General features: G+C 36.1%; 1 protein-coding gene across 2 annotated transcripts in view; it reads left to right on the top strand.

Annotated features, from left to right (window-relative positions):
- Positions 1-1044: 1044 nt before the first annotated feature.
- The window catches only part of LOC309509136 (RALY RNA binding protein like), a gene marked incomplete at its 5' end in the record, with an annotated part of 138756 nt that continues 126791 nt past the window's right edge, over positions 1045-13009 (top strand). The window contains one exon of one of the 2 annotated variants that reach the window (XM_082183702.1): positions 1045-1289. Of the gene's footprint in view, positions 2002-13009 lie in introns of both variants that reach the window. The other variant, XM_082183701.1, reaches the window with a different exon arrangement.

Here is a 13009-nt window from a genome sequence, read left to right as displayed (position 1 = left end):
TCAAAATCAAAATCAAACAAATAATTATACACCCCATCCATCCATCCATCACAAGCAATATCATAACACTAGTTAGTGCTACAGAACACTGTATTTTTCTCGCTCCATCTGGGCAATGGTTTTGACATCATATCGCCAATTAGCTAGGATCTAAACTTGTGGGTGGCGAGCCAAGGAAAAACAACACTGCAAAATGCAAATAATAAAACCAAATATGAATGAAAAATGAATGCAAATATACAACTTATGGTACACAGAGGAAAAATGAAGCCATATTCACAAGTGTGTGTCCTATTGTTTTGACCACAATGTTAGCTCTATGTTGCTTTTACAAAAATGTACAAAACAGTTTTTCCTATTCAGTCGGTCATGTTAATTTTGTATATTGCCTATGCAGTTAATAGTAACGTCATAATACATGTCATGACTGTCTGTCTGTCTGTCTATATATCTGAAGTGCTAGTATTTTTAAGTGTATTCTCAGTATCAAAATCAAACAAGTATACATCCTATCTATCTATCTATCTATCTATGTTAAAATCATTTAATCAGTTTTGCATCGATTTTAGCACAAAACAGTGTTTTCATTGTAGGCTACATGAGGGAATTGTCTTTGGCATCGGATTGCCAATTAGCTCGATCTTTTAAATGTTTCATTGCATCCCTTTTATAGTGATTTACCTATTTTTATCAGTTTTTATATAGAAAAGACGAGAAACACGGCAATGAAGAGTCTGTGGCTTAAAATATGAACACTGTCCCTTCATTTAGACGAGATAAATGCTACGGGAGGAATGTACTGATGCTGCACGGTGCTATTTGCATCAGATAAACATCTGTTAAAAAAAACAACAACAACACAGAACTAAAACTGCCTTTCATGACGTTATTAATGACATTACCAGCGATGTAATATCTCATGCGCGTGCACACACGCCTCACATTACTTGTGTTTAGCGCCACAAAATACAAAGACGAACAGCAAGAACAACAAAGACGGTGTTGAGAGGCTCTCCTTAGACGTTACGTTGAGTCTGACATCATGGGAACTCCGCAACCTTAAAAGAGACGGTAAAAAATACAACGGGAGAATCACAGTTCGGCTCTCAGTGTGGAATGATAAGGACTAACTAACTGCGTCTCCTGTCAGCTCCTCTTCCCGCCGCTCAAGGCAGCAGAGCAGTCACGTGACAGCAGCGAGGGCTCACAGGCTGAGAGAACGCGCTTCATTCGCCATACTGTGTTTTGTGCCATAACGCATTTTTATCGCAACATTTTACTCCCACTCGGTGAGTACGTTTCCAGGCCTTTTTGTAACCCTTTTTGTCTTTTCACTTGCTCTTTTTTTATTTTTTTCTCTCTCCTTTTGCTGGGGTTTGAGCGTTGAGATTTGAAAAAGTGTTGTTTTGAGGCGTTTTTCGATCCGTACCTCAAGTTTTTAGTATGCAGTGATTCCTATCGGGCTATTCAGTACTGAGTGACACTGGCCAAGTACGTGCTTGCATTCGTGTGAAATCATGCAACTGGTTTTTAAATGGCCATGGCAGTTCTATTTTTACGTATGTACGATGATATTTGTTTTGAACCCTTTTTCCTTTTTTGTTCTCTGCCATAGACTTTTGCTGTAGATATGCTTTGCTTGTATTTTGCGGTGTTGTTCATGAGAGTTTTGTGATTTTGATGTCACCGAGCGAAGCATTTGCTTTTATTTTGGTCTTTTCTTTACCCGAAAGTCATTTTCAGACCTGGTGACATTTTAATGGAAACTTTTCTTGCAGCTTACCTGTCACATTTGTTTATTTTTGGCTGGTTTTTCTTTTCTTTTTTAATGCCTTATACTTTTGCAGATGATTTTAAGGTGAAGTGATTTTTGGATGTGCTCATTTTTTACGTATATGATGCAAATTAAGGTGTCTATGAAGGGAACAATTGTTTCTTTGGGGGAAATATCAATCAGTGCGTCTTTGCTTTCACCGAAGATGAACAGACTCTCCTTTGCAGGTATATAAGGACAAGAAATGCAACCTTACAGCACATGTTTGTTTGCAATAAAAGCAAGGCGATTCTGAAATGTTAATCTGTGAATGATGTATTCTTTGGCTGAGAGGTTTAATACAAATCTGTAGTTGTGCTTGTGAATAACCACACTGCAAGTGAATGTGAAACTATATGTGGAACCTTGTGTGAATCAAACCTTTATCGTTGTGTAGATGAATAGATTACAATAAGTGGATAAAATGGATTTCTCATTCACCCTATATGTGGATTTGATAGTGTTATATTTTAAAGATTCAGCCCATACAAACATAGGATTATAAATGTGCATATGCTAAGGTCCCACTAACTACAGTTGAATGCCAAATATTCTAACTGAGGGTTGGATGATTTCTGGTGAACACGTGTGTGTATATATATATATATATATAAACATATTGAAGTTCGGACCAACAGAGCACATTTTAATGCTGGTAAATAGCTAAATTGAACCGACAACGTTGAATAAAAGGGTTAAAAACACATGTAGATGTCTCACAACTGAAAAGAAAGAGTAATTAGGATGTTAAACTGTCTTTTAGGGTTTCTCAAAAGAGATTCTGCTTGCTGTTTCTTTCAGCACCATGGACAGCGGATGGGTTCACAAATAGCATTTCAGCACTCTGCAAACAAGCACAACTTTTTCATGGCATCTATTATGTACAGCGGGGAACCTTTTGCAACGCATCTAAAGCTTATTTTCAGATCTGTCTGCTTAAAGGGATAGTTCACCCAAAAAATTCAATAAAATAATAAATTAAAATTTTTTACTCACCCTCATGTCGTTCCAAACCTGTATGACTAACTCACCTGACTTCCGCATGTGGACAAAAACAGTTCAAAATATCTTCTCTTTTGTTCCACAGAATAAAGTAAGTCATAACAGGTTTGGAATAACATGAGGGTGAGTAAATGTTTTTTTGGGTTGAACAATCCCTTTCACTTTTTCCTTTCTAAAAATGTATTTCACTGAAAAATCTGTAAGCATTCTGTTCACATGCTTTTCCCAAAAACAGTGATCAGTGACACAGAAAGGTGTGTGTTTTTGTGGGGGTGGGCATGGCAAAAACAGCTGTTGTGCTTTGTATTTTCATCTTGAGCTTCAGCTATTCCAGTTAGCCTACAGAATATCTTGAGTTTCTATCTTAATACCGGCCATTGTAGTGATGGTGAAGGTGCGTGGCTGCATTGAGATGTACATGGCGTGTGTTGAAAGGTGCCTCTGCTGCGTTGATAAATGTCTCTTTCTCTGTCATGCCTCCAGCTGGGTGTTATGATAGCCGGCGTTACTTCCCGCGGTGTCGTCTCAGCCCTCCAGGCAATTTTCCCCTGTTATCTGGGCGTCGCACATGAGAGCTATAAATGAGGGTTGAGAAATATAATAGTTTATGTGTGGATTTGGCTTTGAGCTCATGAATAAAACATCCTTTCGCTAGTAAAGGACTGTTTACGCTGGACATGTATCCACCATCTGAGTAGAGTAGAGCTGGACTGTGTGTGTGTGTGTGTGTTGTATGGTACTTTGTCGTTTTTGGTGCATGATTTGTTGGCTGATTTGTGACTCCTGATCTCCTTAAGATATCACATTGTTATTGATATCAGTTGTTTCCTTATAGACATTATAGCCGGCGGGATACTTTATACCCAGAGGAATGTCTTGGTCTCATATTCTCACACTGCCAAAGCAACAGGACGTAAAGGATCAGAGTTAAAACCTCTTTGAACTGCAGTCTCTGATCCGTCACTTGGGGAAAAAAACATTGCCTGTTAGTGACATAGGAAACGTTGGGATGGAAACCACAGAGGTTTGATTCTGACGAGTTGTTTTCAGTTACTTTTGTACTGTGAGATTGATACTTGATTGATTATTTTAAAGGCATAGTTCACCCTAAAATGAAAAATGCCATCATTTACTCAAGTTGTTGTAGGACTTTCTTTCTTTTATGGAACACAGAAGATATTTTTAACAACGTTGGGTTTTAAACAACATTGGACCCCATTGACTTTCAGTGTATTAACAAAAGAACACCGAGTTATAAAAAAAATAAAATAAAAAATCTTTTGTGTTCCCCAGAGGAAAGAAAGTCACACTGGTTTGAAATTACACGAGGCTGACATTGCATTCGCAACACATTTTACTTCTGAGGCAAACAATTATGGAAAGTAATTTTGATTAAAACAATTCATCAAACATTCCTTTGAAATATTGTGCACTGATTAATTGTGCGCAAAAAACACTAGTAATGTATTAAGAAAGTACACTTTGATTTTATGTTGACTTTTAAAAGTAAAGTGCACAATTAAGATTTTGACATTGTCTTTTTTGTCGGCGTCGCCTCATTTCACACTGACATTTTAACACTGAGATTTCTAAAATGACATTCTAATGACTGAAAGACTTCATTGCTTTCCCAGACTCATATTCTAATCAACAAAATTGATGAAGGACGTAAATGCTTTTGAGTTCGCAATGAGCTTTTTTTTCCCTAACATGGTCATATCATAATAATAACAAGCAGAATGAGATGAAAGCCTCTCTCTCTCTGAAGGACTCTAACCTCTCATGTACCCCAGAGCAGATAAACAGCTCAACCCTTGGCGATGAGCACTGGGCTTTTGTAATCTCAGAGGAATCGGTTTCCCTTTCCGAAGCTGTAAATTTGATAAATGGGAGGATTCTTCATTAAATAATCATATTCTGAACAATCAAACCAATTTCTGAAGAACAAGGGCAATCTAGCTGAGCTTTTAAGTGGCAATTATTTTAAAGCATTCACATTATAATACAGTCCTTAAGTGCAACCTCTTCAGTGTCATGTACTCCAACAACTTTTCTAATTAAATTGTTTTGTTAACCTTAGTGACATTCTGAGTTTCAGCCAATCATTAGAATGAGCTCAAATCAGAGATTATTGATGTCCATCATATGCATGATTTTGTCCCGCTCTAGAGGGAGTTCAGGTTAACATGAAATCAAAATTGATCCTATTTTCCCTTATCAATACATGCGTATCTATCCAAAACAACTTTTTTAAATACTTCTATTTGTAACCCCCTCCCTCCAAACACCAATAGAAACCACTTTTCACAATCCAATCAATAGATACAATAATATCTTTCTAAACACATTTGTCTTGTTTCACTCCTATATATATATACTACCATTCAAAAGTTTGGGGTCAGTCATTTTATAAATTTTTTAAGAAATTAATACTTTTATTCAGCGTAGATGCATTAAATTGAGTTAAAATATTTTAGTAATAAAAAATAAATAAAATAAAAGATGTTCTGTCTGCTCATCAAAGAATCCTGAAAAAAATGTATCACAGTTTTACTAAAATATTAAGCATCACAACTGTTTTCAACATTGATATTAAAAAGAAATATTTCTTGAGCACAAAATCATCACATTTGAATGATTTCTGAAGGATCATGTGACACTGAAGACTTGGAGGAATGATGCTGAAAATTCAGCTTTGCATCACAGGAATACATTACATTTTAAAATAGCCTATATTAAAATGAAAGCAGTCATATTTCACAGATTTTTTTACTGTATTTATGATCAAATCAAATCTTACCAATCCCACACTTTTGAACATTAGTATATATGTCATCTTATAACCCTGACATTAAAATGGGTTGCGTATGTTGTCTTTAGTAGAAGACTTTAGCTGATCTGAGCTTGTTCGATTTAAGGCAGATGAGGCTATGGTTCCCAAGCTACATGATGTGAGTCTTTTTAGTTGTTTTATTGAAACTGTACTCTGGTTAACTTATTAATGCAATCATTTATAATAGAACTTATCAGCTGTCTTTTCCCCTGAACTCTGAGCACAGCCTCCACGGCCTCCAATCTCATTCTAGCAGAGAAAACTGTTATTTTACAGTGTGTTTAGGTTGACAGCAGGTTAATGGGCCGGACTGAGAGATGCGGCTCTATGGGGCATCAGTGTAATAAGTGTGTGGTCTGATCTGTGGTTTTGATCCTGTCACTTACTCGCCGCTGAAGACTCTGTCCCATCAGCCAATCAGCTCTGAGTCCAGTATATAGTAAGAATATGCCTTCCTAGCACTCACTTCAGACCCGTTTGGGCACAATCAGAGGAAATAATCCATCTGCCTTCCACAAACGTCTTAAGAGTGAGTGTGCGTCCAAGTTTGTACTTAAAAATTGGACTTTGCTCTAATTGCCTGGTTTCAGTCCCATTAATTTCACGGTGACATTCGAAAGACTAAGTAATATCAGTGAGATGGCACAGAAAATCCAACTGGCTTGTTTTAGTTTTTGCTTTACAGACTTCATTTACTCCCTGAAAAATCAGTCCAGCGGGGATTGTTTCTCACTTTGTTCCAACTGAGAAACTTTTTTTTTATTTTTTTTTTACTAGCATACTTTCGCACAGAGCCTGGGGAAAAGTCAGCAATTAAGGGCAAAAACTGAATGAAATTTAAAGGTGCTCTAAGTAAATCTCTGTATATCTAATTGTCTGGTCAACTTGTTTCAAAATAATATATTAAATATTAAAAATATAAAATAATATAATGTGCTTTAAGTTGTTTTAAAAAGTATGTCATTATTTTCATGATTGGTTTATTATCAGTTCAAACTTTTTCAGTGAATCATTCAATCAATGCAGAATTTTGATTCAAAATTTCATATTTACAGTGGTCTTCATGTAACTATCTATCTATATCTATATCTATGTGTGTGTGTGTGTGTGTGTGTGTGTGTATGTGTATGTGTGTGTATATATTGTGTATTGTTTTATTGGTGTATATTAAAGAATAATGAAAATTATATAATACTTCCTTATATTCATAGTGAGAAATGTTGTAGAAAACATGTTTTGATTATTTTTAACTAAACTAACTATACTAAATGTTAAGATGCTTCATGTTTGTTTTCTACAGCATTTCTCTGCATCATTTTAAACAGTTTTGTTATACATTCTTTAGGTGTGAAGCCTTTTAATGTGAAATAAAATAAAATAATACTTAATGCCCCTTTAAAGCAATGAGAATATTCTAAATTCCTGCAATAATTACTAAACATTTGTGCCCACATCGTGTACAAGTGCAGTCTTGAGAACGCATCTTAAAATGTCGCATGCCTTTAAGCGTTAACGTTTATTCCTTACTGGGAAATATTTATACCTCGTTGTCTGTGGCAGATTAAATCATGATTCACTTCATGGAATCAATTTCACAGCCTATTTCAGCAGCACCGTATCCCGCAACCAACTGATGTCATTTTACCCCACTATTTGTCTCGCTTGGGATGCACAAGCTTTCCCAATATATTTATCCCTCTCTGTTTATCAAATCAGCCTGCATAAAATCTTCATTAATACACATGATTGAAATCCCTAATATTATAGGGAGGCAAGGCTGTTTTTAACTTCTTTTTTTGCACGTACACAATCACAATCATTTTATATGGATGTGTGTTATTTATTAAGGGCAGACCGGCACGTTTCAGAACTCTATCTCTGGGCTTGTCAACATCAGGGAGAGATGCGTTTCGTCAGCTACAAGAGCTGTCGACTTTAAGACAGCTCCTAAACTATTAGAGTTATACTGTGACAAAGCTGCTCTCGCACACTGTCATACCCTTGTTCTGATAAACAGTTGTCCTGTCACACTCTTGTAATGTTCCACTACTAGACTTTTGCGCTCACATCAATGCTTGATCTTAACTAGTAGTCAACCAATATTCATGCCATATACTATATAGAGGGAAAGTTGTCAGATGGCTAATAATTTTTTTTTTTTATTAAATTATATATAATTCAAAATTTTGTGTTCAGTAAGTTTTTAAAAGAAGTCTGCAGTTATTTGATCAAAAATACGGTAAAAACTGCAATACTGTCACGGTTAGGTTCAGTTATGTTCGTTCTTAGTGATCTTTTAGTTTGATATTCATCACATGTTTTCCCTTGGTTGAGTTCCCGCCTGTCTTCCGTCTCCATGGTCACACGTCATTATGAGTTGGTTTGGTTCAGCTGTGTTTGATTATCACCTTCATAAGTTCCTGCTTTTCTTACGTTCATTATTCGGGCTCGTATACGCATGGTTGTGTTTGCCTTGTCTTTATTTAATAATACTTTGTTGAATATTATTAAACAACATTGGAACCTTTCGTCTTCGTACCTTCATCTGCAGAGCAGATGACAAATATTGTGAAATATTACAGTTTTAAAAATATCTGTTTTCTATTTGAATACATTTTAAAGTGTAATTTATTCCTGTGATCAAAGCGGAATTGTCAGCATCATTACTGCAGTCTTCAGTGGCACATGATCCTTCAGAAATCATTCTAATATTTGCTGCTCAAGAAATATTTCTAATTATTATCAAAACAGTTAATATTGCTTAATATTTTTGTGGAATAATTTTTTTTCAGGATTCTTTGATAAATAGAAAGATCAAAAGTCCAACATTTCATTGAAATACATTTTTTTTTGTGACATTATTAATGTCACTTTTGACTGAATAAAATGATTACTTTCGTTCAAAGAAACCCAAAAATCATTCTGACCACAAACTTATGATTGGTAGTGTGTGTCTTATAAAGCTTGCTTTAATAAAGCCGTGCAGGACTGAAAACAGCCGAGTAACAGTCACACAAAATTGCAGTAATATCGTGGCTATACTTTTAGTCTTTTATACTTTTAGTTATTGATTCTGCAGCGCCAGCTAGACTACCACCCTTTTTTTCCTGTGAGACATCTATCCTTACTCATCGCTGAGTCAGAGTGTGTTTGAGAGTTTTTTTTTTATTTAGAGGAAATGAAAGAAAAGCCTCTCTATAAAGGTGGGGGTTGTTGTTATGACTGTAAGAGAATGCTGTACATCACACATTCTGTATCTATCTTTGTTCCCTTCCCTTTTCCTTGACCTCCTCTGTTGCACTCGTGTTTTGTCTCTCTATTTCACACTCCAGTTATGCGGTGTGTGTTATAACAGTAAAGGCTGTAATCATCCTCCCTCATTTATTACTAGAGCAGAGTTTGGCTCCTCCCACTCGCTCCTCTGGCTCTTCAAGACATGTTAGCGAGGGAAGAGAATCAATCATCTCCCCGAGCTATTCCAGTGGACAAACACATCCAGACCTGCCCACTGGAATACACTGAAGCTTATAACAATTGCTAGCTTGTAGCTGAGAATTTCCTCATTGCAAGATAGTGGTTTTTATTTAGATTCCCCCCAGTGAAACGCTTGTTCAAATTCATTCACTGACTCTTCTTCATTCAGTATCTCTGCTCGCATGTTACTTTGCTTGCACTATAAGATGAAGGATAAAGATATTCGCTCACTTAAAAGATCCATTCAAAATAACAGGCTGTGATCATTGTTAGGCCTCGATGATTGCCGACTGCTAACATCAGAGGTGCTTATCGATATTGCCTCATCACACTCATGGCCAAACATAATGAAACCCTGTGTTGGTCCAAACTGGTGAGCAGGTGGTTGTGGGGTACAGATGCTGGTAGAGTGGGTAATACTACATCCAAATGTCCGTGAGTGATGAATACACAAAAAAACTCCCTCCATCTGGTTCACATGAGTAGCAGCTGGGTCGTGCCGAGATCAGCTGGACTTCACCTGGACCAACTGGAACCGTATGCTCAGACCCGAGACATCAGATACTAACAGAGCAAACCTTACACAAACGGCACGTTTCACTATAAAATCCAAAGAAAGAAAAAAGACATTATATTTTGCATTGAAGCCTATTTTAGGACCATTTCAGTTATCTTGTATTGTGGTATTTTTTTTTTTTCAAGATGATTAAGCACATTTCCTCTGCATGTTCTCATTAACATAATGTGTCTGGATATGTGTTTTACTTTTCTCGTTCTCTATTGTGTATTACAGATTGTTTTAAATTATTGTAATGCCATGATTTATTTTTTATTTAAAATCAGAAAAAATTACAGAGAGCACAAGGAATACCGTAAATGTTTAAATAATATTATGAATTTGAAGGGAAATGTGCTTAATTGACATGAAAGAAAGTCACCAAAAAATGTAATAGTGCATAATAGAAAAAAGTTAGTTTCTTTAATTTTCTCTAAGCATAATGTAATGTAACCATTTTTATTATGCACTTTAAATTTTACATTTTAGGAAAATTTAAGCGAAAATATATACCATTTCTGCATTCCAGATTGCATACTCTCTTGAGTAGGTAAAAGTACTTTCTATATAGTATTAATGTGTGTAGTAATCTGGACGTTCTACATTGGCCATGTTGTCATTATCATGTGACCTATAGCGTCAGTTGTGTCACTTCACAAATCCTCTCCCGTGGCCTCATGGGATAGTAAAGTGTTTATCGTATACACACTTCAGAATCTCACCAGGGGCCTGTACCATGAAGGTAGCTGAACAAACTCGGGGTTACAGGATTAGTTTTGAGTTGACAAAACCAAACCGATGTAATCAGGCTTTATTGGTACCATGATGCAGCTCATCAACTTTCTTTGTCAACTCAGGCTTTGATCCTTAAGCTATGATTACTCCACGCGCGCGTGCACATAAAAGAGTGACGTCGACACTGAACAACCAATCGCGGGTAGAGCGAGAGCGATATATTTTTCCGCGGAGGAGCAAGAGATAATCATTCAGAATTACGATGAATTTAAATATGTATTTCAAGCTCGAAACAATACGGTTTCTGCTGCCAAAGCAAGAGAAGACTGTTGGAGAAAGATTGCTGATTGTTAATGTGTAAGTTAAACAAATACGTTCTATATTTATGTAAAATTATGTATGTATGTGTAGCCTATATGTGTAATATAGCCTATAGCCTATTTTTATAATATATAAAAAATGATACATGCACATTTTTTTTATATATTATAAAAATAGGCTATATTACACATAGGCTACACATACATATATACATAATTTTACATAAATATAGAACGTATTTGTACTACTAAGAAAGCTAGGGAATCCTATCATAAGATTAACAGAATAATAATAAAGATTTAAAATAATTCTTAACATATTATATTGTATAGTACATTTGTGCAATTTGCTTTAAAAAAAATAAAAAATTTGTTCATGTGATGTCACCCTATCAATATATCTTACCGGCAATTTTATAAAAGCCCTCTTTTATGGACATGGCCGATAAATGTCCGGGGAACACTATTAATGAAACTATTCATGTACTCCTGCAGAGCGAGGACCACCTTACGAATGGTTCGACAAACCGTGTTTTCCCCTATAGCTTCTGTGCGTAACCCACCGTGCAGGAATGTACCACTTGCAAAAAAATGCAACACAATACCATTTGCGGTACAGTAAGTGCATGAATTCGACGTGTTAAATTCTTTATGTGTGGCTCAAGAAGTTCGCAAAGATAAGACATTCCTTCCGTGGAAAATCTGTATCTTTCATACAAGTAACTATCAGGAAAGGCAAGGGGATTTTGTCTGGCTAAAAACTCTTTCTCTACGAAGTGCTCGTCAAACAATTTGCGCTGAGATGTCCACCGGATTTGGAAGAAAAGGTGAAGTCATTGTAACAGACACTGGGAATAAGTTGCGTCACCTATATGTTTCTTTGCTCTCAGCTGATTGGTCAAACTTCAGTCTGAGATCTTGAATCCAGAACATAACCTGCCCCGGAGCAGGTTAGCCGTGCAGCGTAAGATACCATGGCAACGAACACCGATTAAAGCCGAGCTACTTTCATAGTACCTAAAACCCAGGGTTGGCGGAAACTAAACTGAAACATAGCTGGCTAGCCACCTAAACCGGCTTCATGGTACAGGCCCCAGAAGTAGGTAGTCATCCGGGTACTTTTTGCCTACTGTTTTATGAGTACTGTGAATTTGGACACACTACTCTTGTCACATTGTTTTTTTGTTTTTTTTGGCCTACTATATAGTAGGGAAGTATGTGATTTCAGACAGTCTATGTCTTTTCAGTGCAGTGATGAAATTATGGGAGCATTCCAGCTGAACGAGACCATCTATAAATGTGGTCTGAATGCAGTTTGCTTATAACTTTAATGTGTTGTGTGGCTGTACAGCAAATGCACAATGTTGGAGTATCCAAAAGAAACACTTTATTCACAAAAACAAAGCAAACATGCAGGAGATCAGGGGATAAATGAGAGAATAACACAACCACATACGCAAACATAAACCAGACTAAACAAAGAACTGAGAGGAACTAAGGGCTTAAAATACACAGAGTGAGGTGATGAACTGAACAGAAACTGGTGTGTGATAAATCAGAAACCATGGAAACTAATAATGACCAGGAACACGGGGAACACAAACCCAAAACACAGTGAAACTAAACATAATCCTGACAATAACATGAACGCAATGTGCCTTGGTTTCCCTTTATTTTAATATTGTATTTTTTTTTTTTTTATTCACAAATCTATTTGTTCGTTACCATCTGATCTAATGTTATACAAAGTCACGGGAAAATAAATTATTATATATTGCTTAACTATAATACTAAAACCCTTGATGGTTTCACTTTATTTTGATTGTCCCTTTTGAACATTCTGTTGACTATTAGTAACTTTACAACTACATGTCAACTAAATCTCATTAGAGTAGTAGTAGAGTATTAGTAGACTGGTAGGGTTAGAATAAGTTGACATATAGTTGCAAAGTTACTTATAGTCAGTAGAATGTCTGTTGGGGAGCATCAAAAAAAAGTATTAGCAGATATTAAAGGATTAGTTCACTTCAGCATTAAAATGTCCTGATCATTTACTCACCCCTACGTCATCAAAGATGTCCATGTCTTTCTTTCTTCAGTCGAAAAGAAATTAAGGTTTTTGAGGAAAACATTCCAGAATTTTTCTCCATATAGTGGACTTCAACGGGAACCAATGGCTTGACCTTTCAAGTGCAAGTGCAGAGCGAGTGCAAGGCGAGCATTTGTGGTTAAAAAGTACATCAATATTTATATATATATATATATATAAGAAAAGA

Source organism: Leuciscus leuciscus (genome assembly GCF_965113295.1).
Source record: "Leuciscus leuciscus genome assembly, chromosome: 11".
In the NCBI taxonomy this organism is placed as follows: Eukaryota; Metazoa; Chordata; class Actinopteri; order Cypriniformes; family Leuciscidae; genus Leuciscus; species Leuciscus leuciscus.
The sequence above is the reverse complement of the archived record's forward strand: the minus strand, read 5'-3'. Positions and strand labels throughout refer to the sequence as shown.